Genomic DNA, 26,903 nt, shown 5'->3' with positions numbered 1-26,903 from the left:
GGGAAAGAATCTCCTCTCTTCTCTACCACAAAACTTAATAGATTCAGTAACAATATTAAGGCAATTCCAGCAACTGAATTATTGTTACATTGTTGAAATAGCTGTCAAATCCAAACAAGATGACGTCCGGGCTGGGCTAATTCAGCCTTTCTCCTGTCACACGTCAGCCAGCCCACCTACTGGTGACCAGTGCGACACATTCCTGAGAAAGTAAGTGCAGTCTATGGCCTTGGAACAGAGGAAAACATGGTCTGGCTTGCATTAGACATATGCTTAACCAGTGGAATCACCCAGGACCAGATGACAGTAGACAAGCAATAATCAGTTTAAAGTTATATACAATTGCTATGCATCACTCCTGCATTATCATTTTTAATATTCTCTCTCAGCCATTTATCTTCCTAAAGTCAGCCTTTGACTCCAATCTTATCTCCCTTCAATCACCAGTGTTATTAATGATGAGAACTGCATCCACCTGTCCATATAAATTCAATTTATCCTTCAAGGCCTAGATCAAAGTCCACTTTCTCCAGGAAGATTTCTTTCAATCCTTTGCCCCATATATATTTTCTTAATTAGATTGCCAACAGAATTTACTGGATAAAACACTTGTTTGGCACGTAACCTTATATTTGAGCATCACCATGGTGACTGGCACTGTATGAGGTACTCAGTAAATAGCTATTGAACTGAAGCAATATTATAAAATTTCAAAAAATAGTCATAAGATGTAGTAGTCTAAGAAACTAGAATTATAACTACAAACTAAACATTTCATCCTCAGTCATCATACGATTCCAAATGGATACTATTATCTGGAAAAGGGACACAGTCCAATAAAATATGCTGTAGGGTCAGAAAATATAGCCAAAGCAAGGCATCAATTTGAGAAACTATCTGAATTTAAAAGAAACAAACAGACGACAGAACATCCATCTATAAATACTGACAAATCTAGAACCATTTTTAATAATTGTTTCTTCTTCATTAAAAAAAAAATCAAAACATTTTGAAATCTGCTTACAAACTTAAGCTAAGGATGGTTTCAAGTGGCTTAGTTCTGAGATAAACAGTTCATAATCTTCAAATACTATTTTTTAAAGTAAACATTGCAATTTTTTTCATAACCTTAAAATTTCCAATTGAAATGTGTTCAGCTTAAGTTCTTCCTTAAGAATAACTAATTACATCACCCCTGTTTTCCTAAGGTACCAGCTACGACCCCCTATACTCTCTGAAAGAACTCAGTTTGGTTCCTCTAACAAGAAGACAGTTCCTATTATGTTCAGATGAATAACCCAAACTAATAGAATTTGAACCGTTGCTATAGAGGCTCCGGAAAATAAGCTTTTGACTGCTTCTACATCAAAGTGCTAACATTCAGGTCCTATGGTTATATTGCTGTTAGTCATGATGTTTTTTGCAAAATACTGCACTGTTTTAAGAATGTCTAAACCATTATATGCTGTATTGGAACATTAAAGGAAAAATCTGTCTTAAAAATTGCTTACAATTAACACTCCTTAGTCTCAAATATTTCTTAAAAGGCTCAATATCTGATCAAGTCAGATTTTAAGCAATGTTCCATAAAATTATAAAATACTCTATCTCTCCAAGTTCTTAAACGCTTCTCAGCCTAAATGCTTGTTGAAGGAATAAATACTAAGGAAATGTTAATCATACTTCTCAGCTGAGACTAATTAATACACTCCCAAAAAAATGAGAAATTTATTCATGAAAATAGAGCAAAACCAAGAAGTTAAGTTAGTTGGGGGTTATATCTTAACACCTGTGTCCATGACTGTCATGATACTCTCATCCTTGATGAGCCACAGAGATAGCAAGGAGACTGGGCTGACGCCTTTGATATAACCTTCAGACCAATATGCCATTCCTGCCCCTGTGGCTTAGCTCTGGCCTCACAGAAGACCATTCTATGCCAGTTCCGGAGAAAGTAAGACACAGAGCCAGTGCAGGTCAATATAGGCCCTCTCTATGGGAAAGACCAGTCCCTCACCAAAAGAATCTACATGCCCCCTTTTCAAAGAGCTTAATGCACTGCTTATGCTATCTTTTCAGTATCTCTGTCCTTGACTAGAACTTTCTTTAGCAAGGATGAAAAACAGAGAAGATAGTGTAATTTGTAATAGACGCTTGCTGTTTAAAAGCTGAGAAAGATTCATCTTTAAAATCTCAGATTTTTTAGATTACCTCTTTAAAAAGTGTCCTGACTACCCTGGGGGCCAAATACCTGCCTGGCAGCAATTGACTAGAGCTGAGTGGTGGTGCCCCTCTGTGTTCTCCAATCCCCACCACTCCCTAACGTTCACCCCTCAGCAACTTTGCTTACTTTTGTTCCGTACCTCGCCCCATGAGTGTTTCATTTGAACCGCTTGGTATGAAGGTAAGTACGTGAACTCTGAAGTCAGACTACCTGGGTTTAAATCCTACTACTTACTAGTTATGTGAGCGTGGGCCTATTAATTTCTTTCCTCTTTCTGCTCTTTTATTTTACCCTTGTAAAATTATAATAATTACAACTACTCGGTGGAAAATTAAATATCAAGTACATAGCCCAGTGTACCCACAAATGTACTTACTAAGGAAAATACACAGACACACACAAATGGGGCCAGGTCAAACTCCCTCAATTCCATCACGTTAAGTGTATAGAGCTGTAACCCCTGGGAGGCTTTCAACCTTAGGCCAAGGCGGCACGGCTCACAGCCCCGGTAGCACGATCTAGGAGCCTTATCTAGGTACACGATCTAGGGCCTTGATGGAGGTGAACTTAGTGCTGAAACTCAGTGACACCATACCCTTTATGCCCGGTATTCTCCCACAAGGCCAACGATGGTTCTTATCCCTGGCTCCACATTACGACCACCTGGGGAACATTTAAAAACAAAAGAAAACAATGCCCAGGCCCCACCCTAGACCAAATAAATCAGATCTATTGGGGTGGATTTAGACACATTTCAAAAGCTCCCCAGGTGATTCTAATGCACTGACAGACTCGGGAACCACTGATCCATGGCACAGAGCGCACCAGGTCTACCCAGCAACTCTAGGACTCTCGAAGATTCATCGCAGATGTTCACGTTTTTACAGATGAGCAGCTTAGGAAGCTTTAAAACCCAGAAATTATTGGTTCATCTGGCAGAAAATATTCATTTTGTAAACATGCCGGCATTTTGGATATGTGAGTTACACATTTAGAAAAATATGGAGACAACTGTTTATGGAATGTGATATTTCTTAAAGTGTGTTCCTACATGGCTTATTTTAAACGCCTAGTTAGGTGCACTGAAACAACCCTAGGGATAATAATTTTGACCCTTCAGAAGGTGACTGAATTTAGCAATACCACATTAAGTAATTAAAGAATGACAGATAAAGCTATTTTTACTTAATACTGAGACAACCCTAAATTGCTAGGGTAAAGTCATAAGTTTTCTACTTAAAAATGGCAAAATCATCAATATTTTTGCATGAAATATAGAGCAACATTATTAAGACATTACTAATATATGTGTAAGCTCTGTGCTAACTTGGTTAAACAGTTCAAATACTTATCAAACTGTAGTAATGTATCCAGAATGGCAAAGTAATAAAAATACTAGTCATTCAAGTAATTTTATGTTGAGAAAATAAAATATTATTATTATTCTCTAGTAGTCTAATATTTCATTTAACCAGATCTGGGAATTTTTAATTCTTAGAATATTTAAGATTTAGAAGTTTTTAAAATACATTTAAAGACCATTCTTAAGAAAAATTTAGGTAAAGAGATAACTACTTAATTTGGGGAAAAAAACTATTTTGAGAAAATCTAATATTCTTTCTAGTTGCTAAATCAGAATGCCACTTGTATTTAAATGTAAATTTAGACTTGCTCCACTTACGGTTAGCATGAACATTTTTTTATCAAATATTAGTTTTCTTATCTCTTTTTCCATATTTATGTCTCACTCATTAATTTTGCTCTCCTTTCCCCAAACCAAGGGTCACAAATCCAGGGGCAGGCAGATCACGCACGTGAAGGAGCAAAGTGGCAGCAGGCAGTCAGGTCCCCAAGCAGAGATCACAAAGCAGTAGGGTGGAAATCTGGTCCACACACGATTGGTTTGCTTGCTCCACATTTTAAAAATTTGGAAAACTCAGACAAAAATCCAGAATTCCAGCTTATTCTGGAAAAGCAGGAGCTCTGGGAACAGTGGGGCCACACTCCCTCTTAGCAACAGTTACAAGAGCTGAGTATCGCTGCCCCTTTGGACAGACAACGGCTCTCCCCAGTTGGTCAGTTACCACCACCTACTTGTCACGTATACATGACCTGCCAAGCTTCCAGAAGTTTCTGAGTTTTCCACTTTCTCACAGAATGATAAGCTAATCAAGTAAGAGATTCCTAACTCAGGCCCAAGACTCCACAGCTAGGATAGAGCCCTCTTGGAAGATGAAAGGTGGAACAGTGGGCAGCAACCCTGGGAAACTAAGAAGACAGGAAAAGAATCCAACGTATATTTTGGGCATTGGTGTGGTTTAACAGAAAGAGAAGAGTCGGGCAGACCTGTGCTTGAATCACAGGCTCTACCACTATCAGCAGCGGGACCTTGAGTGGGTGGCTGGCTCTCTGTGAACGATCTCCCTCTGAAGAGGACAGTGGTGAGGACTCACTAAAGTGATGAATGCATTGTGTCAGGCATATGATAGGGCTCAGGAGACCTAAGGAGCAGTAGGGGAAAGAACATGGGACTTTGGGTAGAGAAATCTGGCTTCAAATCCCAGCTGCACTCCATCGTTTCCATGAGCTTCCTTTTCCTCATCTGCAAAACTCAAGTATGACATGAGGGCTGCCAGGAGAGCAACTGCAGCATGCATTCACTCTCCTCAATTTTTTTTTTAATTTCAGCTTTATTGAGGCATAATTGACATATAAAATTGTAAGACATTTAAAGTGGACATTGTGGTGATTGGATATATGTTCGTTTCCTCAGCATTTTATCACCATCAATCCTACGGCTCTAAATCTGGTCCTGGCTCTACACCAGGGTGAGGGAGGAGAACTGACTAGAATTGAGGGGAGGAGGATGCTAGGGAGCTGTGGGCTCCGTAGCATTTTGGAAATTAAAAGAATAGGAAGAGAGATGATCCAAAACCGTATGGCTAGAAGGTAGAAGTGTTCAGATATTTTCTGTGGTATTAGGAGGAGGCTTCCATTATGTGAGGAGACAAAAAGCGAAAGGGAGGGAGGGGTCATTCAAACTGCAAACGCATCTTTGAACCTGCTCTTCTGCCTTACAGGGACTGCAAAGACATCACGTGTATGTGCGTGTGTACACACACACACACACACACACACACACACACACATTTCCTGTCCTCCAGAATTCCTAATGAGGGAGACAGACACTTTCACGAACACCTGATATGAGGCTTGCCTTAGTAAGTGACCGTCTGGAAACGGGAATTATCAGAATGTAGGGAAGGGAGAAATTAAATGCAGCTGGGGAAGATCCTGAGCAGCTGCTTACAAAAGGTGGCGTTTGAGCGTTGCAGACCAAGAAGGGCTTCCACAACAGGAAAATGTGAGGTAAAGGGCATTTCTAGCAAAAGAAAACATTTGAGGCCAGACATAGAGGAAGAAGCTACCAGATCTGTTTGAGGACAGATGATCAGTCCAGTGCGTGAGATGGGGGCGCGGGGGAGAGAGGCACAAGATGAACCTGAAAATGTACCTCGAGAGGAATTGTAGACGCCTTTCAATGCCAGGCTGTGACTTCGTTCTGGACATGATTGGTAACTGAAACTTTGCACCCAATGCTCGTAACTCTCCCCCACAGAGATAACCCCAGAATCCCTGCAGAAATACAGCGAGTTGGAGAGGAATAATAAATACTCTAAAGGCTCCCAGAGATTACAAAGAAAAAGCATCAAGCTTTAAGATGCCAATAGTGGCTCCAAACTGATCTATTTAGCATTGGTAGGCAAACGCCCTGCTAGCTTAACACTTAGAGAGAGTTGACCAGCTTTACATAGTTCTGGAAAGAAGGAAATATTGATGATAAAAAGAGAGCAAACAAAAACACATCAGAAATGAGTGATTTTATTTCTTTAATCATCTTTAACTTTGGTTTCAGTAAATTCTAAACTCTGACACAAGACCTTATCTCCATTACCCTGACAAGAGCTGAAAAGGGTCACAGAGGTCACTTGAAGCTCCCCACCTTCCTGTTACTCTCAGCGCCCAGGTGGCTGGTACGTGTCCTACAACTGCATAAGGTCTCTGGCACCACGCTGGTGCCAGGGATACACACTCAAACCTCTGCAGAATGACAGAAGTGATACAAATGTAAATCAATGACTTAAACCCAGTGAGAAAAATGCTCCATGGAAGTGTTACACAGAGGTCAGAGACCACTGCAGCTATAGCATCCACACCCTGCCTGCATGCCCAGGCAGCAGAGTGTACTGGCTAAGAGCAGGGACGTGATCACAGGACTTCCTTGGTTCAAATCCCAACTCTGCCACTTACTAGCTGGGTGATTCTGGGCAATTGCTTAATCTCTCTGTACCTCAATTTCCCATCTGTAAGAAGGGGAGAAGGGGCCCACCCAGTGGCATAGCGGTTAAGTGTGCATGCTCCGCTTCAGCAGCCAGGGGTTCAGGTTTGGATATGGGGCGCCGACTGACGCACAGCTTGTCAAGCCATGCCGTGATGGCGTCCCATATAAAGTAGAGGAAGATGGGCACGGATGTTAGCCTGGGGCCAATCTTCCTTAGCAAAAAAAGAGGAGGATTGGCATCGGATGTTAGCTCAGGGCTAATCTGCCTCACAAAAAATAAAATAAAATAAAGAAGGGGAGAAGAGTTTCTACCTCAAGGGATTACTGTGAAAATTAAGAGTTTACATACACAATGCATTTAGTACTGTGCCTAGCGCACTAAATCATTTTCATTAGTATAACCTGATTAGCCCAAAAGAGATCCTAGAAAAATATGCTAATCCTTTCCCCAATTCTCCTGTCTCCAGCCAAAAGAAACATTATGAAATGAACTTTCAATACTCTTTTGCCAATCAAGTGAAATTAACCTTGAACTTCCATCTCCCAAGTGACAGCTGGCCTGAGACTTTTCCACCACTACATGTTTCTTCCTGTTCACAAAGCTTCCTGAAAGCCTCAAGAAGAGCTGTGTTGCCTGCTAGAAACCTCATGGTCCTGATTACAGAATTAAAGAGACATCACTCTGGATATCCCGATGGGTACCAATAGTTGCTTGTGTGGATGGAGCAGCTCCCCCGCCCACAGGTAAACGGCTGACCCCAGGACCAGCAGAGCCAGTGTGCCCTGCCCTGACATCACTCTCAAACCACCCACCATAGTCTTGCTGCCCCGGTCCCTTCCTAATGTGTTTGGCCATTTGGGAAGAGAGTCCCCTTCCTACTTCCCTTTCAGCCTCCGACACTCAACAGCCTTCCTGGGGATTCTACGCCACTGATTCAGGATTCACAGCCTGCCCTGCTTAGCAGTGAGCGGTTTGATGTTCCAGAGCAAATAGTTGTTTGCCCATCCCTGACAATCAGGAAAGGCAAGCTTCACCAGTGAACAAGCAAATCATCACACAAACTGCTCTAATCTTGACAATTAGATCCAAAGTGAAGTATCTTTTCAATAATTCATCAGATTTTTTAAAAGATAACCTGGGTAACATCCATTGCAAATATATTAGCACCAACGTTAAGTATAATCTAAAAACTGCACATGTTAAAATGAAAACAAACATGGACAGTCAAATTAATATTTATAGCATTATGTCAAAAAATTAGAAATGAATCTTTAAATAGAGAAAACTCAAATTTCCCACAGAGCTACTCTTTACCAAAAGCATCCCCTTTATTCTCATCCCTCTACATTGAAATCTGTTAATTAGCTTGACAGCAGAGCCTACCAAATGCCGATGAGCGTTCACAACGCTATTGTGTTTCGCTTTGAAACCAAGTCATGATTAGGAAATCAACATAGGCAGCATACTTCAAACATCCAAAAGCATTTTCTCTGCCTAGCAACTGGCAAGAACTTGGTGTGTTTTCTCTGATTCTATGTCATGTTGCTCTGGTCACTAGAACAACGTGGTGGCTACCAAAGGAAAAAAAAAAAAAGACTTCTGCATTTAAGTAACAGGACGAATTTAGCCTGAAAGCCACTGTGAGGGGACCTGTGTGACTGGGCTTGGTGCCTGCCGGTTCCTTGCCAAGCAAAGGACAGGCAGTGGGGCCCCCCTCCTCCTAGGCCTCGGTTTCCTCCTCACCCCACACTGCAGCTAGGGACCTTCAGCATTTCCTCTTCTGGGAAGGCTGGGAATTGACTGTTTTTATGAAATAAACATGACCCAGAAAAGCATTCAGCACGACCAGCTTGCGTACTTGAAAGAGCCCTCAGCTGTACTTCCCATCAGAAAGCGTTCCAGCTCCTGTTTATTAAGGCACAGCTTGAACCAGCGGACATGTGGTCTTCCAGGCGAACAGCAGCAGAACTTTGGCAGTGAACTGCCACAACTCCTGGCTTGCGTTGCATGGGAAGTCAGAGAAATTAATTTCTTATAGACTACCAGAAGTAGTTAAATAAGTGAACAACTCACAGTAATCACTTTATTTAATCGGGCATATGCTAATCAAACTACACACACACGCAGATATGTATATATGTACACGTATCAGTGTGAGATAATGACCAACTGCTCTGGATTAGAGTCCAAAAACTTGAAATTGAGTACCATCACCACTTTATGTCACAAAGTACTTTGCTATTCAATTAAAAAAACACAGTTCGACAATTATGTATTGAATACTACATGCCAGGCACGGAGCTAGCTTCTAAGGAATCAATGACAATAAATCATAGTCTTTGTTTTCAGGTGTTTATGATCCAGGAGGGGACACTGATACGTATACAAATATTTGCACTAAAGTGTGTTGCGTATAAATTTCTGTTCAAGGTTCAGAAGTAGAACAGAAGATGGAGTGATCAAATCTTTCTGAGGATGGAAAGGGTAATATGAAAGGCTTTACTAAGAAGCTGATGTGTTAGGAAGGTTCTAAAGAATGGATAGAAAGTCTTCCAGCTGAGAGAGGGGAGGAGCACTCAAGAGGGACAAAGAAAGTCCAGATGAGACCAATTCCCAGAGCAGGATTGAGCAGAGTTACACTGATGCATGGCTTGTATGTGGCAGGCACTGTGCTGAGCTGTCTACATGTGTTAAGTCCATCTTCACAACAATCCTCTGACTTGGGCACTAACACCATCCCCATCTCACAGACGGGAGAGCTGAAGGAGACAGAGATTAAGAACCTCTTCCACGATCACACAGTCTCAATCCAGATCACGTGGATCCAGAGCCCACGTCCCTAATAACTACCACAGAGGCACACAATAATATTTAATGGATAATCAAAGAGTCAGTAAACAAATCAAAAACCAACTTGTATTTCTGGAGCATACAGTTCAAGAGGTCTGGCAGAAGGGAGAGGGCAGGAGGAGGATGCTGCTGGAAATTCGGTAGGGGAGGAGTCACGGAAGGCCCTCCAGGCCAGCTTCACTGTTTGGAACTTCTGTGGACATTCCAGATGAACGAACACGGTCACCTCTCTGTATAGAAAGTTCACCACCACGGAGGGTAAGGATTTATCTGAGTCAAGAATGGAGGCAGGCATCTCAATTAAGAGGCTATTACAATCACTCAGGTCTGAGAATTTTGAGTACAAAGTGGCAGTGAGGACACAGAGATGAGAGAGATTGCAAAGCAAAGCACTTGTACATTCAAGCATCACTGAGCCAGCTGGGCAGCAGAAAATCTGCATCCGTGTGTCCATGGAGTCGGGTAGTTAGAGGGAGCATTTAATCTTTTTCATGAAAGCCCTTTGGGGTGGAGTCTGGGGGAAACAAAGTTTGTTTCCTTCACCATTGATTTACAATCCTCAGTAGGCGGATACCAAACAAAGATTCACAATCTGTTTTCATTAAAGTAATGTTTCTTTTCGAAGAAGTACACAAACTTAAAATTTTAGGAATTAGTTGAAAAAAAAGAAACACTATGGCCTACATAAAGTAAATGTTCTGGAGATGCCTTTCAGTGTTGTTGAAAGGGATCAGGAAAAAAGGGATAAAAATTAAAGCTTAATAATGGGGCTCAATTCAAATAAAGATGAGTGTCTGCATACCAAAATTGAGGTATTCTAAGAAACACCACAGAGAAGATGCTCAAGGTCATGCCAAAACTGACCTTCAGATCCTTTAGAAAGGATAAGACAAGTACACAAGTGACCATTATTTACAGCAAGAAATAATAAGCAAAAAGGAATGTTCTGTGGTACTTTAAAGTAAGATATAATCCCATTCCATTTTGAGGATCAGAAAAGTTTTACAAAGTAGGTAGCAGTTTACTTTGTTTTTGTTTGTTTTTGAGGAAGACTGGCTCTGAGCTAACATCTGTTGCCAATCCTCCTCTCCAAAGCCCCCAGTACATAATTGTATATCCTAGTTGTAGGTCCTTCTAGTTCTTCTATGTGGGAGGCCGCCTCAGCGTGGCTTGATGAGCGGCGAGTAGGTCCACGCCCAGGATCCGAACTGGTGAACCCCAGGCTACCGAAGTGGAACATGCGAGCTTAACCACTGCACCACTGGGCCGGCCCCAGCAGGTAGCATTTTAGATTGGTTTTGAGAGGTTGTGTGCATGAGGAAGGATATACACAGTCAAAATATGGTATGCTGTTCTTATACATAAAAATGTAAGTCTACTCACGTGATCATCAGCTCCTTTGGCTCTCTACCAAACTCCCAAATGGAATGCATATGGTTTTTAAAATATTTTCCGTGTAAAGAATGAAGATTCTAATATTTTTCAATATTTCTTTTGCAAATTGTCGTATTCCCTTCCGTCCATTGCTACCTGAGAGGAAATCAAGGTGCTGTAGTGCAAACACCACGAGCTTTGGAGCCATAATAATAATTAAAACACGAGAGCAAACTTCTATTAAGCATCTACTGTGTACCGGACACATTTAACCCTCACAACATAGCTATGTGGCAGGCATTACTATTATCCACACTTTTCTGTGGGGGAACTGAGGCGTAGAGACATTATGTAACTCTCTCAAAGTGACACAGCTAGTAAATGTCACAGCTGGACTCAATTTATTTAACCCCTATTTGTTAATTGGTAAAAGGGGGGGTGGATTAAAAACCCCACCATCTAAGTTTATTGTGAACATTGTCAGGTAGTGTGTATGAAGTACCCAGCTGAGAACCGGGCACTAACAAGCACTCATCTCCTAGTGGCTGCGATTATCATTGAATGCATCTCAATTTAGCAACTAACTCATTTGCCACCAGTCAAACCTCTGATAAAACCTCTCAGCACACAGCCCTACCTCACGCCCAGGGCTCACTGGCTTCAGAGCTCCTAAATGCATCCAGCTGGGGCCATCTGGCTCACACACATCTTAAGGATATCAAAAGCGTTGTATTTTACACTCTCAGACATCGTCTAGTGACATTGAAGGTCATTAGGTAAAACTCCCACAACTCACAGCATTACTGACAAGTTAGCACCCATTCACAACTTGAACACTCCCAGTCCACAGGGCACTCACTACCTTAGAGGTATTTATTCTAATGTTGTTTACTTCCCTATTCATCATGAAAATCATCAGAAAGATCATCTCATCATAGAACTAACTCTACTCTCTGGACTTCCACTTAGTGGTTGCTGTCTTTCCTCTAGACAAGTCTTGCTTTCAACAACTGTCTTGTCTCCTTTATTCAATTAGAGGGTTCATAGCCTCAGTTTCATTATCTGCTTTGCCTGCAATATTGTTCCCAGAACTTTTACTACCATGGTTACCTTCCCCTGGCCATTGTCTTCTCTGTAATTATCTCTTAAAATATGGCCTCCAGAACTAAATGAAATGCCTTGATGGAGGGTAGAAAGACACTTTCACCTCCCGTTATCCAGGTCTTCCTGGGAAGGCAACTTTTGCTTCCTTGACAGTCTCAGAATACCGTTCCCTTATATTAGGCATTTATTTAAAACGCCTAACATCTTTTTCCCAATAATTGTAGAATTTTAGAAATTTGTATTTACGCCTTTAAATTTTACTTTCTCATTTTCAGGCCATTACATCTCCCTATCAAAAATCATTTTGTTGCCTGCTTCTGATATCAACCACTTTAGCATCTATTGTATCCACTTGCTTTCTGCAATTTCACCCAGGCCATTGAATAGAGACCAAAAAAAAATAAAAAATAAAGCAAGCCACGATCAGTGCACAACAGCACTCTACTGGAGGCTTCCCTCCAAAAGGTGTGCTCCTTTCGCCTGTAGCATCTCTACTTCAGGAATGGCCAACTGATCTACTCATTGTTCTGAGAATATGCTGGGGGACTCTCTCATTCTCCATATACCTTTTTAATCCTATTCTCTTTGCTGGTCAAAAGTCTATCTTTTCTTCAACTCCTGCCAATTCCACAAAGGGTTACCAGTTCCCAGATTACCGCAATATTCCAAGTTAAAAAGGAGGAGGAAGGAAAGGCTGGACCCTTCATTTCTGGCAGTGGGAACGGTAACTTACCTACCTCATCCCCACTCTTCCTCTCTCCTCTTCACCCCAACATGTCTTAAGATCTAAGCAAATGGAACTTACCACTGTTTCCTGAACATGCCAAATCCTTCTCAGCTCTGTGCCTCTTATTGCCACTCCCTTAGCACAGATCTTTCCTGCCACTTCTTTATTCAAATTCCTATACTTCCTTCAGGTCTCAGTCCCAATTTTATCTACTCTGTAAAACTTCCTAGACTCCTCTGGGCAGAATGAGTTGCTCTGATCCCACTTTGCTCATATATCTATTAAATACCATATTTTAAATATCTATCTACATAGCTGGCATTCCCAGCAGACTGTGATCTCCAGGGAAGAGCCATGTGTACGAAAACGAAAGGACCCAGAGTAGCATTTGCACCAAGGAAACACTCAATAAATATTTGCTGAATAAGTAAATGAATGGGAAGAGGCAAGAGACATCATAGTATTAAAAAAAAAAAAAAAAAAAAAACCTAGCAATTAAAGGAACAAGGATAAACCAAGATAGAAAATGCATGGTATTTGTTTGTAAACATATATATTTTAAGCTTGGTAGTTGAAAAGATTCTTTAATCTTTTTATATATCCTGATTCTTCAGAGTTAACAACCACAAATACAAACCACAAACTATAAAACCATCTGACATTAATTTGAATATCCATCTCACTCATTTTTTGTCCAAGAGCTACACTTAACCAAAAAAGAAAGAAAAAAAAAAAAATCTGGCATATTCAAGTCAAACTTTTCCATATGGTATTGGCATTTAAGTAAAATGTGGGGGGTTGAAAATAATCAGACATGGTTTATTTGGAAAAGTTTTATCACTGCAATTTTTTATGTAAAGAGGCCAAATGTTACAGCAAAGAACAAAAAGAAATTCCTCAAGTTGATTAGATGTAAAGAAAAAAAATCATAATTTTAGTACCCATTAATTTATATTACAGTAAATGATATGATGCAGTTCAAAATACATAACTCATCAAAATAGAGAATACATACTCTAAGACTATTTTCAAGTTACACACACCAATATAGTTTATTAATTCTATCCTAACAACTGATTCACTGAAGCTTAAAACTCTCAGGCATGAAAACAGTACACAGAAACTTCAGTTGTTTACTACTTTCCTTTCTTTTATCATTATAAGAAACAAAGTGATTTTCTTTCTCATGCTATTTGCAAAACAACAAACAATAGCTGTGGGAAGATGAAATATTTTCCAATAAGCTGTTATTAATTCAACAAGAATGTCTAATTAAAATGATATTTCCTATTTCTGTACTTAAAAACTGGAGTATAAACTATGATTAATTTAGAACTTTTTTGGAGAAGCCAAGCATATGTGCTTTAAAAATTCTAAACGACCAATCAACTTATATTTCCTGAATAACCACTCCAAACTATGTACTCCGCTTGCTAGGCATTACGATGAGAAAGAAAAAAAATATAAAATCTAATCATTATACTCTAAACTGGCATATAGGCTACTTATAAAGATAAAACTAACAAGTACAAAAGAGTCATGAAACAATTCAAAAACCACCCAACAGAAAGGTGTACATATTTTTACCAAAGACATTCATAAGAACGTTAATAGCAGGACTCTTCATAATAGTCAATGATGGGAAACCACTCTAATGTCCATCAACAGTAGAATGGATGAATGGTGATACATTCCTAGAATGGGATACTATGTAGCAATGAGAATATTTGAACTACAAGTACAGATAAATCACAAAAATATAATGATAAGTGAAAGATACAAGACACAAAATAGTATATAATGGATAAATCATTTACATAAAATTCAAAATCGGACAAAAGTAATCTAGGGTGCTAGACGTCAGAGTGGTTGTTGCCCTTGGAGAAGGCCATTACTGGAAGGGGATACGAGAATGGCTTCCAAGGTGCTGGCAATCTTCTGTTTCTTGATCCGGGTGCTAGTTACACAGCTGTGTTCAGTTTGTGAAATTTATTGATGATTTACACGTTTCTGTATGTTATGTTTCATTATCTGTCGCTACACTACAAACTATGCCAAAATTTTAGTGGCTTAAAACAACCATTTATTTTGCTCATAAATTTGTGGGTGGGGATTTTGTGGGTCAGGAATTTGAGACGTGCTCAGCCAGACACTTCATCTCTGCTACATGTGGCGTCAGCTGGGGGGATCCATTGCTGAGACAGCTTCATCACTTCATCCCTCACATGTCTGGCAGCTTGGTGCACCCTGGCCTGCCTATCTCTCTCTCTCTCTCTCACCCTCTCGCCTTCCAATCCCTCTCTCCTCCCTCTCCTCTGCCTCCCCCTCTTTCTCCAAGGTGTTTCACACTTCAGGGCCTCCCCACATGGCTCAGGCTTCTCAAAGCATGGTGGTCTCAGAATAGTCACGCTTCCAACATGGTGGCTGGCTTCAAGGGGGAGCATCCCAAAAGCAAATCTTCCAAGAGACCCACAAAGAATCTGCAAAACAGCTTCTTATGACCTAGCCTTGGGAGTCATTGGTCAACAGCAATTTACAAAGACAGCCCAGAGTCAAAGAAAGGGTGCTTTCTTTCACAAGGTGTGACTACGGGAAGTTTGGTTCACTGGGAAGACAAAACTTTGGGAACCAGCTGCAGCAGTATATTATCATTTAATCAAAAGCTTAAAAAATACATAGGAAAGAATTCATGCATTCATTTAATCAAAAACCAGTTACTGAATTCCTGATAAATACTAAGTATACTAGATGAATAAGATATGGTTGAAAGGATATAATTACACGCTAAAATAAAATACTTAGGCATTGCTTCCCTGTCACACTATCTATTCATAATAATATCCATCCAATTCTTTGTTCAATTCCATTGCTCTCATTTTCTTCTATACTCAGTTTATTCAGAGACTACTAGGCACTTGGAAATGTAAGAGATAACAAAAAGATATATACCAACATTTATTTCTTTCACTTTAAATGCATTTGTTCACTCATTCATTCTCCAGGTTCACTATAGGACTGGCACTGCATTAGGAATTAATTATAGGGAATAAAAATGCAAAAAAGGCACAGTTCCTGCTTCCAGATCTTTGGAGAAAAACAATGAGTAAGACATAGAAAAGTACAGGCTATGCGCAGGTACCATCAACCAGATCCATTGGTTCATTTGTTCATGATTGTTCAAAAGACTGGGAGGCCCCCAGAGAGAAGGCCACGAGTTTGGACTGGTTTTCAACAGATCATGGCGAGCCATTACATGTTTTTAAGAAAGGGAGGGATAAAGTAAAAGCCATACATTCATTAGGAAATTTAATTTCTTAGCAGGGCAGGAAGGATTGAGAAAGAATAAAGGCAGAAACTAGTTCAGAGACTTTCAGAAAGAGGTGCAAAGGCCCAGACTGAAGAGTGGCAGGAGAAATACACAGCAGCGATGGAATCAGGGGCTAGTTCTGAGATACAGCAGTCAGGATACCACAGAGATTGGATGTGAACACAGTAACCGTCCATTTGTGTACCTATTTTTACAATTAATTTAATATCAAATTGTTTATCTCCTTACATGAAGAAGACAGTAAAACTGAAAGACCTAAGCAATAAATGAATTTGAAATACAATTGTTTTACAAATGACATGATTATATTATCTCTAGGTTAGGAGAACTGACTGTCATAACTATTCATTGCAGTAAAAGTTAAGTAACATCTTCTTTGTATTAGTTTGTACACAGTCCTAAACAAATTCTCAGAATTTGCATGATTTATAGTAGAAACAGTTTCTCACCCTCATGCTTAGCTAACCATACTATTTTAATCTAAAAAAAAAAAAAGTCAACTGCCTCCCATTCATCCTTTTGTTATTCCTTATGTGGGAAAATTAACTCTAAAACTTAATAAAATAGAATATTTGTAAATAGGATTTTAGCTAACTGATTTCATGCCATGTTATAAAATATAATACCTATTAAAATATAAATTTTATTTATTTATATAGAAAGAGACTATACATCTACTAAAATATATTTTTAGAACACGACATGAAAAATGTTCATAAATTTGTACTTTCAAAATCAAATTTACTAGAATGCTTTAAAAACTCTACAGAGTCTCACTTTTTTGACTTTTTCAATCTGGCAATCATACTGTTTCTTCTTAGCCAAGGTACCAGCAAAATTATATTTCATCAGTTTAAGTCCAGAGTAGTACCACAAAAGCAACAGAGAGAGGAGCTTTCAAACATGAGGTTCCTATAATTAAAACATTTTAACATGGGGCCGGCCCCGTGGCTTAGCGGTTAAGTGCGCGCACTCCGCTGCTGGCGGCCCGGGTTTGGATCCGGGCGCGCACCTATGCACCGCTTCTCGGGCCATGCTGAGGCCGCGTCCCACATACAACAACTAGAAGGATGTGCAGCTATGACATACAACTATCTACTGGGGCTTTGGGGGGAAAAATAAATAAATAAAATCCTTAAAAATAAATGAATAAATAAATAAATAAAATAAAATATTTTAACAAAGCTGTTTATGAGAGCACATCAAAGCAATTTTTAGCAATAACTCACCTTTTCTCCAATCTGTTCTAAGTGCAGAAAGGTAAATGTAAGTAAAATTTTAAAATTCAGAGAACATTTTCTTGATTACTTATAGCATATATTACAACCAGCAAACAAGATACTTAACATCTACTCTGTAACTGACACATGCTAGGTTCTATGGAAAATATAAAGAAAAAAATGTGTTAAATGCTACAATAAGTAAAAGCATCTTGAAAGTTAGGACAATTGAAAAAGCACTGCACTTGGCATTAACACTTAGGTTCTACTTCCATTTCACATGTAACTCTCACCACCTACATGTTCTGAGGCTCTTACTAACGTTACTGTTCCCAACTGTAAAATGTCTGACTTGCTTTAGTATCAGGCACAAATATGATAATGTTTTGTAAACTGTGATGTCTATGCAAATAATTATTACAAAAACCCTATAAACAGCAATGCAAGACAAGAATTACTGAAGTGATGAAATCTGTGTTACAAACAATAAAATACGTGGGAGGTGACGGAAGGTAAGGGTGGTATAGGATAGATTACAAAGGGGTGTCATTACAGAAAGGTGATATTTGAATCGGATCTTGAAAGGCAAGTGGAATAGGGACATTGAAGATGAAGGGAAGGGTTATCCCAGCAAAAAGAATACCATAAGCAGAGGCAGAAAGGTAGGTCAGTGAGATGTTTAATTGGATTACTTGAGAATCAAACTAACCCTATGGGAGGGGTTCTTTAGGGGTAGCTATAGTAAGTTTGGACAGGTATGATAGGGAACTTTTTACAAAGGCTCTAGAATGTCAAGTTGAGAAATTAGGATGTGTGAGTGTCAAGGAGGTGAGGTCTATGATAAAAGAAATAAACAGATGAAAAGACTACATTAGGAAGACAAATCTGCACATGTTTCTTGGATGGATGTCACTCTGCCCACTCTCTCGCTGTTATATCTCCCCTGAAGAAAGGGAGATTAATTCACAGAATAAGTAGTAGAGGTCTGAGGATATTTAGAAATGTGTAGAGACATTTAGAAAGGGGAATCAATAAGGCACTGTGACTGGTTACACAGGAGAAGAAAGAGAAGGAGACAAAGATGACACCAAGCCTTCCAGTCCCGGGAGGCCAGAGAATGCCAATTATAGAAAGAGGTAGGGCAACAGAGGGTGAGTGTCTTCTAAGGAAAAATGGTGAGTTCAATTTTGCACATGTTGAGTTAGAGGCGAAAGTGAGACATACAGTGCAATGTCCTGTATGTAGAAGACATGACCTTGGGACCCAAGATCTTAACCGGACTGGTATATTTGAATTTTATTTACGTAAAGGTAATTGTAGAGCCCATGAGGAGTTGATGAGCTTACTGAACAAAATAAAAGTTGTGTAAAAAAGGGAACGAGAAACTAAGAATGAGAGTTGGAAGTAAAGGGGTAATCATTGAGTATCATCAATGAACCTAAGGGATACCCCACAAGGAGGGAATTCCAAAAAAGTAATATTGATCAACAAGATCAAATGCCACAGGGAAGCAAAGGGAGGTCAAAATTGGGACAGAGTTAAGAGATATGGTTAAAACATGGGCACTGGAAAACTTTAGGAATCTTTCTTCTAAAGAGAAGGGTCAGGAAACCAGGTTGGGAAAGAGCTCAAAGAGGGCAAGGAAGCAGTAAATGCAACAAAGACGGCAATATGGTCATGAGTCTGAAAGCTTTGGGAGAGAATTTCCACAGCAGCTACAAGCGACAATGAGATTCAGAAGAGGTTTCACCCATACTTCTCAACACAAAAGGTCTGACTAAATCTGGTAGCATAAAGTAATCCCATAGAGAGAAATAAATTAAAGTGACACTTCTTTTTCCCCTTCTTCCTATGTAACAGCAATAGCCTAAATTCCACGGAGATCGCCAAGAGACTTTATTACAGGAATTACTGCAACTGGAAATCAAACTATTACTAGGATGGCCAAAAGCAAAGGCACCTGAGCCTCTCACAACAGTGAACTTTAATTACACCTTTAGACATAAGGGATGAGACGAAAAACAAAACAAAACCATTACAGACATGGCATCAAACGCGTGGCTTCACATCAATCAGTTTCTTGCATTTCAATCTCCCTTATGCTCGCAAATTGGCACTTAGAAAACAACCCTCCGTATCTCGTCACAACAAAGGACTTTGGAAAATACATCAGACCCCTATAGGAATCCTCTAAAGACTAAAATATTAATTTCTACAACATCCTTATTTCCCAAAGTATCATACTTCCTTTCCTACATTAAGAGCACTTCCAACTAATAATCACTGTTGTCTTATTGCTTTGCTCAGGAAAATAATTAGTTGACTGCTTCCGGCCTGAGTTCAGTCAAAAGTTGAACAATATCTTGTCCACTACTAGTATTTTTCACTACTACTGAAAAGTATTACTGGGTAACACTGAGTGGCAATTTATAAATGCAGTCTCCTAACTAATTTCATTCCTCTTCTTTGAACATTGAAGCTTCTTCTTCAATGTTTAGTTACTTTTAGTTCTACAAGTTAATTTTGTCCGTGTATCCCTTCTCATCATTCATTTTGTTATCAGTATTATCTAGATACTTTGTTAAACTCGTACATTTACAGATCTGACTCAAGTTTGTAGCCCTTTACTAGACCTTCAATACCTTTCCAATATGTGGTGAATGTTCCCAGAATTTTTCCCAACAAAGGGTTTTTAAAAATATTTCTATACCTTAATATGATACTGAGTAGGACATCAATTCATTCAAAAAACATCTATGAATACCTATGATGTGCTAGGCGTTGTTCTAGGGGGTAAGCCAAAAGCAGTAAACAAATGGTCATGAGCCCCTTCCATTCCCTAATGAGCTCACTTTCTAGTGGAAGAAGAAGCAGACATACACAAACAAAATAACGAAGGTATTTAGTGTCTCAGCAAGTGCTTTAGAGAAATTAAAGCAGGAAAGGTAGATGGTGAATATTGGGCTGAAAAGAGAAGGGTTGCAACTCTGGACTACGGTGGTCAAGGAAGGCCTCACTGAGAAGAGATATCTGAGCAAAGACCTAAAGGAAGCGAAGGAGATGGGCATGGCGTATCTGGGAGGAGAGCGTTCCAAGCAAAGGAAACAACAGTGCAAAGGCCCTGAGGCAGAAGTATGCCAGGCATGTTCGAGGATCAGCAAAGAGAATAGAAGAAGGTGAGGGAAAGAACAGCAGGAAATGAGATCAGACAGGTAAAGGGGAAGAGTGCAGACTGTCCAGTCCCACAGGCCGCTGGAAGGACTTCGGCGTTTACTCTGAGGGAGACGAGAAGTACGTGGAAGGTTGAAAGCAAAGAAGTGAAATGACACGACAAGTTCTTGAAGAATCAGTCTAGCTACTGATATAAATCTCTGGTTGTGGGGATGCAGGAAACCAAGCAGGAAGCTGCTGGATCAGGGTAACAGTAGTAGACAGAGGTGGTGAAAAGTGGTTAAAGATGGACATTTTCTAAAGATAGAGAGAGCTAAAAGGATTTGTCAGTTTTAGATGCGGGATATGAGGAAAACATTAAGTTGTCGTTTACTGACACGGCTAAGGTCTCAGAAAGATGAGGTCTGGCAGGGAGGGAGTGGGATGGGGAAGGGAAGGTGATCAGGAGTTGGGTTTGGGGCATGTTAAGTTTGAGACACATATTAGACATCCAGGAGAAGAGGCAGAAATTCAGGCTGAAGTTCAGAGTGATCACCAAGGGGATAAATGGAGGTAGAGAAAAGAAAGGGTCAGAGCAATGAATCCGGGGGCTCCAGGAAACACATCACGTAGCTCCAACAGCTCCATATCAAGGAGAAGAAGAGCAACCAGCAAAGCACACCGAGACAGTGAGGCACAGAGGCAGGAGGAGAGCCAGGGGAGTGTAGCGTCCTGGAAGGCAGTGTCTCAATGAGGGGAGGGTCAAACACTCCTTTAGGTCAAGTAAAATGAGGACTGAGAAAGCGACCACTGCATTTAGCAACACGGATCACTGGTGACTTTGACAAAGGCATTTTTGGTGGCATGACGGAACAAAGGCCAGCAGGGCTGGGTTCAAAAGAAAATGTGAGTAATGTGAATTTACTTGTGTCTTCAGCCTAACTCGTCTTCCCACTCTTGGGGTAAGGTAATTGAACTTTGCTTCCTTCTGCACAACCTCTGCTTTGTTACTTACCTTCATGTAACATGGAACAAGCCATCCATCTGGGTCATCTCTACAATAACTAATAATAACAATATTAATATTAATCTTTGTGCTCTCCTTTATTACAAAGCACTCCAAGTTTATCTCCACTGTTTCTCACCTATGCAGAGACAGCACAGGGAAGAAGAAATAGCACAGGCTCAGTGGCAAGAGCAGATGTGTGCTCCCCTACAAGGCAGTGAACCTCTTTGAGCCTCCTTTTATTTCCTATGAAACTGGGAGGTTAATCCCTACATCACAGGACCGTCGTGCAGGTTAACGATAATGTATATAAATTCTCAGCATATGGGAGTTGCTTGGCACGCATCAGTTACTTTCCCCCTTTTCCTAGTAAGTAGTGGAAGGCCTAGAAATCAGATCTCATTGTACCAAGTAGCCAACTTAACTCTCCCACTGCATAGTACCTTAAATAAAAAAAAGATTGCTTTTTTCAGAGATTTATGTATCTGGACAACTAGAGTAAAGCATGGAAGGAGAGAACCAGAAAACCCCTGAGCACATTCAACTGCAGAAAAAGCCTGTTCTGGCTCCTGGTTGTGGTCAATCTGCTCCATTTCTGATCATTTTGACCAATTCAATTATGTCTTTCTTTCTAGTGGTGGTTTTTAAACTACTCCATAAAGGCACACCAATTCTCAACTCATTCTGTTTTCCTCTTTGTCATCTCAGAGCTCTCTCCCTTTTCAAGGAAGCAAGCACACAACGCAAACCACCCTGATCAACTTTTTAGGGGCACACTGGAAAAATGTTATCTCAATCCTTGATAGATATATATATTAGTGCCATTTTATTCATTTCCCTGTATTTCTCAACCCTACCTACACATTAGAATTAGTTAGGGAGCTTTTTAAAATACTGATCAGACATCCCCCCCCCACCGCCATCTTGAGATTCTAATTGGTCTGGAGTGAGGCCATGATCATATGCCCCATTGATTTAGTCTTTCCAACATTTGTTGGGCTTAATAGATTGGTCTCTTCCCGCCTCACCTGTGTCCAATAGAGCCGCTCCTACAACCTATTGGTAAAAGCCCGTCTGCCAGATGACGCTCCCTGAATCAAGGCTCAATTCTGTAACTCCCTTGCTCAAAAACCTCCCCTCGCTCTCCGCTGTCTACTAAATTAGTTCTAAACTACTTCTTCTGGCGTTCAAGGCCATCCACCATCTGACTCCAGGCCACCTTGATCACCCACCACTCCCCTACTTCAACCCCTCACTCCAACCATTTTAATCACTATTCTACAAAGGCTCAACCACGGAAGGAGACAGCCTTTCCAACAATTCCCATCAAAAGTTTAATCTACTCAAAAACCACAGGTCTTCACTCTTTGTTACTAGAGTGATAGACAAAAGAGAATCGGGTTGCATTAGGAAAATAAGCATAAGAATATAATTGCTAAATAGCTTCAGAGAGTGCTGGCCCTGTCAGCAGGTGGATGAAGGGAGCCCTGCACCCCCAGGCTCTGACCTGACTCTCCAAGCTCTAGTCTAGAAGGCCCCAACCAGCCTCACATATGACATCAATTGCATCACAATCTTAGAAGAGGAGAATAATTTTCTCCTGACTGATTTCATATTTCTTACTCTGAAGTCAAAAGAGGATTACTTCTTGATTAAGAAAACATGAGGTTGTAGCTACTAGTCTGAGAACTCTTAACTCCAAGTATTTCGGGTGTATTTTCCCAAACTGGCAGCCCTGCTGAATCTCTGGAGGGTGTTGGTGGGGCTGAGACCTGCAAAATAAAATGTCAGCCTTTATTTGTAAATTGGTTCCATCAGAGACATAGAAGTGTGAAAATAGATTAGGGGTATTGTTATTTTTACTGGAATAATTAATCCCATGTTGTTAAAAGGCTGATGATCACTACAGTATTTCTTCATATGAATAGGAATTGCTCACATTTTAGGTTTTGGGGCTTTTTATTCTTTTTTTTTTTTTTTGGTGTGTGGAGTTGCAGTTTGAGACTAAACTGTCTCGACCTTACGTTGTTTTACATGAAATTTAGAAACCGTGACACCAAGAAACAGATCTTAACCTCACTCTCAACAACTGTTATTCAGACAGACACCATCAAGTTAATAAACAAAACCACTGGCTCTGTGGTTTCCCAAATGGTGATAACTGATTTCTCTCCTTTTATTTTTCCATACTTCCTGAATCTCTAAACAAATTATAACAACAGTATAAACAATCAAGGGGAAGAAGTATACAAGGTGCTGGGAATTAGAACAAATTAAGCTATAGAAACTTGAATTATAGGATGTTAAGACTGGAGTCAGGCTCAGATGATGGACACAAGATTCTCTAACCCTGCTCCTTGTGTTTAGAGCAAGCCATTTCACCTGTGTCCACCTGGGACCAGACGTGGACTGAAAGAAGACGCTTCTAATGTTTACACAGCAGTAGCAAAGTGAACCTATGGACCAAAATAAATGGCAATCTTCAAACAAGTTGTCAGGATGGTTTTCAAGCTTTTCCTAATGGCTCAGTCTCTAGATAAGACCAGACTTGATTTATTAAGGAAAGTCCTGATGTCTAGAGTAGTCTTCTAAATTATACAATAATCATAAAACATTAATAAACTTTCCTAGGTGGAAAATGGACTAAGGGAGTAACTATGAACCAAATGGCTTAAATGATTATTCTAACCATCCAAGGAACTAAGTTTAATAAAAGCAGTCACAGTCTACCTCTCCTGGGATTATCAATATTGGTCCTAATCTTTATTATTATGGAATCATCCACCCTACAGAAGTCATCACAAGCCAAAAGTCCATACTCTAAGCTACCCATCAGTTCAGTCTGTCTCTGCCAGACGATCCCGAAAGTGAAGGGGTCCGGGGAAAGACCAGAGCAGAGTGCATGGGAAGGGGCTGAGCAGGAGAAACAACATTTCTCGCGTGTAAAAGGTGGCAGAGATCCTCCAAAGTCGCTTCCTTGGCTCTGTGTCACCGACTACAGAGACCTCAACTGTGTTAACCCTTGACCCCGGTTCCTTTCATGACCCTCTGGCATGTTATCTTAGCCCAAATTCTAAATCCAGCCTAGCTTCCCAGTGATCACGCCAACAGCGTTCACTGTGCTCTTGATTAATGAGCCCCATCAGCGCTCAGTGCCTCCTCCTGGGACTTTGGGACTGATGACCCGGATGAGTGCTGCGATACCAATGATAAGATACTGACAAGTGCTAGATACTGAGCAGAGTGAAGCAGAAAATCTCAAAGCCCCAAGTAAGAGCTACTGATGAGACTGAACATTCTGTACAGAGTTAAAGGGATATTCTACATCTGATTTCCCTCCTAAGCACTGTAACTTGCATTATTTCATTAGACAAACCTTGCCTTTAAAGCTCATTGCGTATATTCTGTACACATTCTTGTGGCTAGTTAGGTACAATGGCTGTTAGTGCTAAGGCCGATTGTGTCCCAGTTCTGTCAGAGTCACGCCACAGTCAAAACCAGTGCCACTGATAAAGGATAGATAAGAATCCCAAGTTTTTCCTTATTTTGAAACAATCAGGCAGACAAGTCACAAATAGCACAAAGGACAAGTGAATGGAAAAGATTTCAACTTTCTGTAGTAATTGTGTTTGCCCTTCCTTTTAACTTGTATGATGTATTAGCCATAGAATGGTCTCTAAAGAGAAACGGAAGAGGAAAGCACACAACCTTATCAAAAAATACAGCCAGCTAAATCCCTTCCCTCCAGTTAGACTTTTTCAAAGCCTAATATAATTATTCACCAATTTCTATTCTGAAGTTGGTAATGACGATAGTAATAAATCTATTTCCCTTCCTTTGTGCTACAAATTCAGCGAACTAAAGAATGAAGCTCCATAAAAAGGCTTAAAAAATATCATTTATAGAAACAACCCTGAAAAAAAATTCAGAATCCAAGCTCCCCGACTCTATTAACAATAAGGCAAGAAAGAAGGCCGCAGGATGCTGAGAAAGAGAATATTTTCCACAATCCTGAGGTGACCTTCCCCTCCCCCACGGTCTCTGGCAGTGGCTCCCAACGACACTTTATAGGCCACAAAGGAGCTGCATCCAGCTGTCCACACTTCTCAAGGGAGTCACTTCTACAGGGCCATCAGGGAGACAATACATAGCATCGGAACAGGGAGGGGGAAGGGGTACAAGGCACACTCGTTACCCTTGCCATTCCCTCTCAGGTTGAGACTTGAAATAAGTAAAACGTAGGAAAGCACTTCACACCTTAGCTTTTAACTCCTCTGGGATTATCTCAGGTAACAGTTATAAAGCTGGCTTTAGCTCCAGCTGCGCTCTCAAGATTTCCAACCGCCCACCCCCACCCCACCTTCCTTGTTCAATGCCTCAGTCCACTTCGGTGTTCAAGGACACTTCATTTCCAGCAGAAGCTTCTCAGCAAGTGGTGCACTGTGCACAGTGCTGGCTTCTCCCTGATGGTGAATGCTAACCTTGGTTGTAGTTCTCACCAGACAAAGCTGCTGGGACCTGAAACTCCATCAGCAAACTACAAAATAAGCTCCTCAATGGTATAAACATATCACAGAAGGAGGTAGTGTATTTTTAGTTTACACCTCCAAAAAAAAATGCCTCATATTAAAGTCAATGTACTGAAAAATGGCAGCTAAAGAATTAACTAGTTAAAGCCTTAAAACTTAGGATCACCATGCTTTTGCTAATCTGTTCTATTAACTTGATCAGCAGTGTAGATCTGGATTTAATTTCATCTCTACATTATAATTATGCTGAAGAGTTCAACAAGAGACCTGATTGGCACTTTCCTCTTGGATGCTGCCTGTTAAGGTTAATAGTAAAAAATAAAAGTTATTTTCAAATATTTTCAGAGACTTACAGAAAAAAGTGTGACAGAAAGGAGTGAATTCCTGCCTTTTCATCCTATATAAAATGTCAAAACACACAGATTTTCATTCCCCGTCTGCTTCACTCACTCTCTTTGCCATTTAGACTGGCTAATATATCACACATTTTACTCATTTGTCTTGTATCTCCTGGTTCAGAGTGGGACCTCCATGGGAGCAGAGATTTTTAATTCTCGTATATATCCTCTCATGATTGGAGATTGGTACACAGTAGGTGCTCAATAAATATGCCCTGGAACATTAAGAATCAAAATATCTGGACTCAATGTTTTTGAAAACAATTATGGGAGAGGATAAATCACGATGCTTAGCATATTAGAGTTATTATTCAAATTGACCTGACATAAATTACACCATGCTGAAAATCAGGTTTTTCACAAATTAAATAAGTTGGTTTTGGAAATGAATAAAAAAATCAGCCTGATTTCATTTTGTGCTAATTTTTTTTAAGGATTTTTTTACTTCTGTCTTCATTGATTAAAAATTACTGGAAATTTTATTTAACACATATTAAATACTAAAGAAAATTCTAGAATATCATAGAGAAGTTGAAACTTTGAATTCTGACGGTCTGGAAAAGAAATAATTTATAGGGAGGATGTATTATACAACATAGCAAAGCTCTATTTCTTTCTTTAAATCTAGTTAGCAAACTTCTCTAAAAATG

At 40.0% G+C, this 26,903-nt stretch overlaps 1 protein-coding gene across 1 annotated transcript in view; it reads right to left on the bottom strand.

The window, feature by feature from the left end:
• Positions 1 to 26,903, bottom strand: part of PREX2 (phosphatidylinositol-3,4,5-trisphosphate dependent Rac exchange factor 2) — a 277,450-nt gene that overhangs the window by 234,905 nt on the left and 15,642 nt on the right. The gene's annotated exons all lie outside the window — the stretch shown is intronic.

The sequence above is a fragment of the Diceros bicornis genome, chromosome 33 (assembly GCF_020826845.1).
Source record: "Diceros bicornis minor isolate mBicDic1 chromosome 33, mDicBic1.mat.cur, whole genome shotgun sequence".
In the NCBI taxonomy this organism is placed as follows: domain Eukaryota; kingdom Metazoa; phylum Chordata; class Mammalia; order Perissodactyla; family Rhinocerotidae; genus Diceros; species Diceros bicornis.
This window is presented reverse-complemented; position numbering and strand designations above follow the sequence as displayed.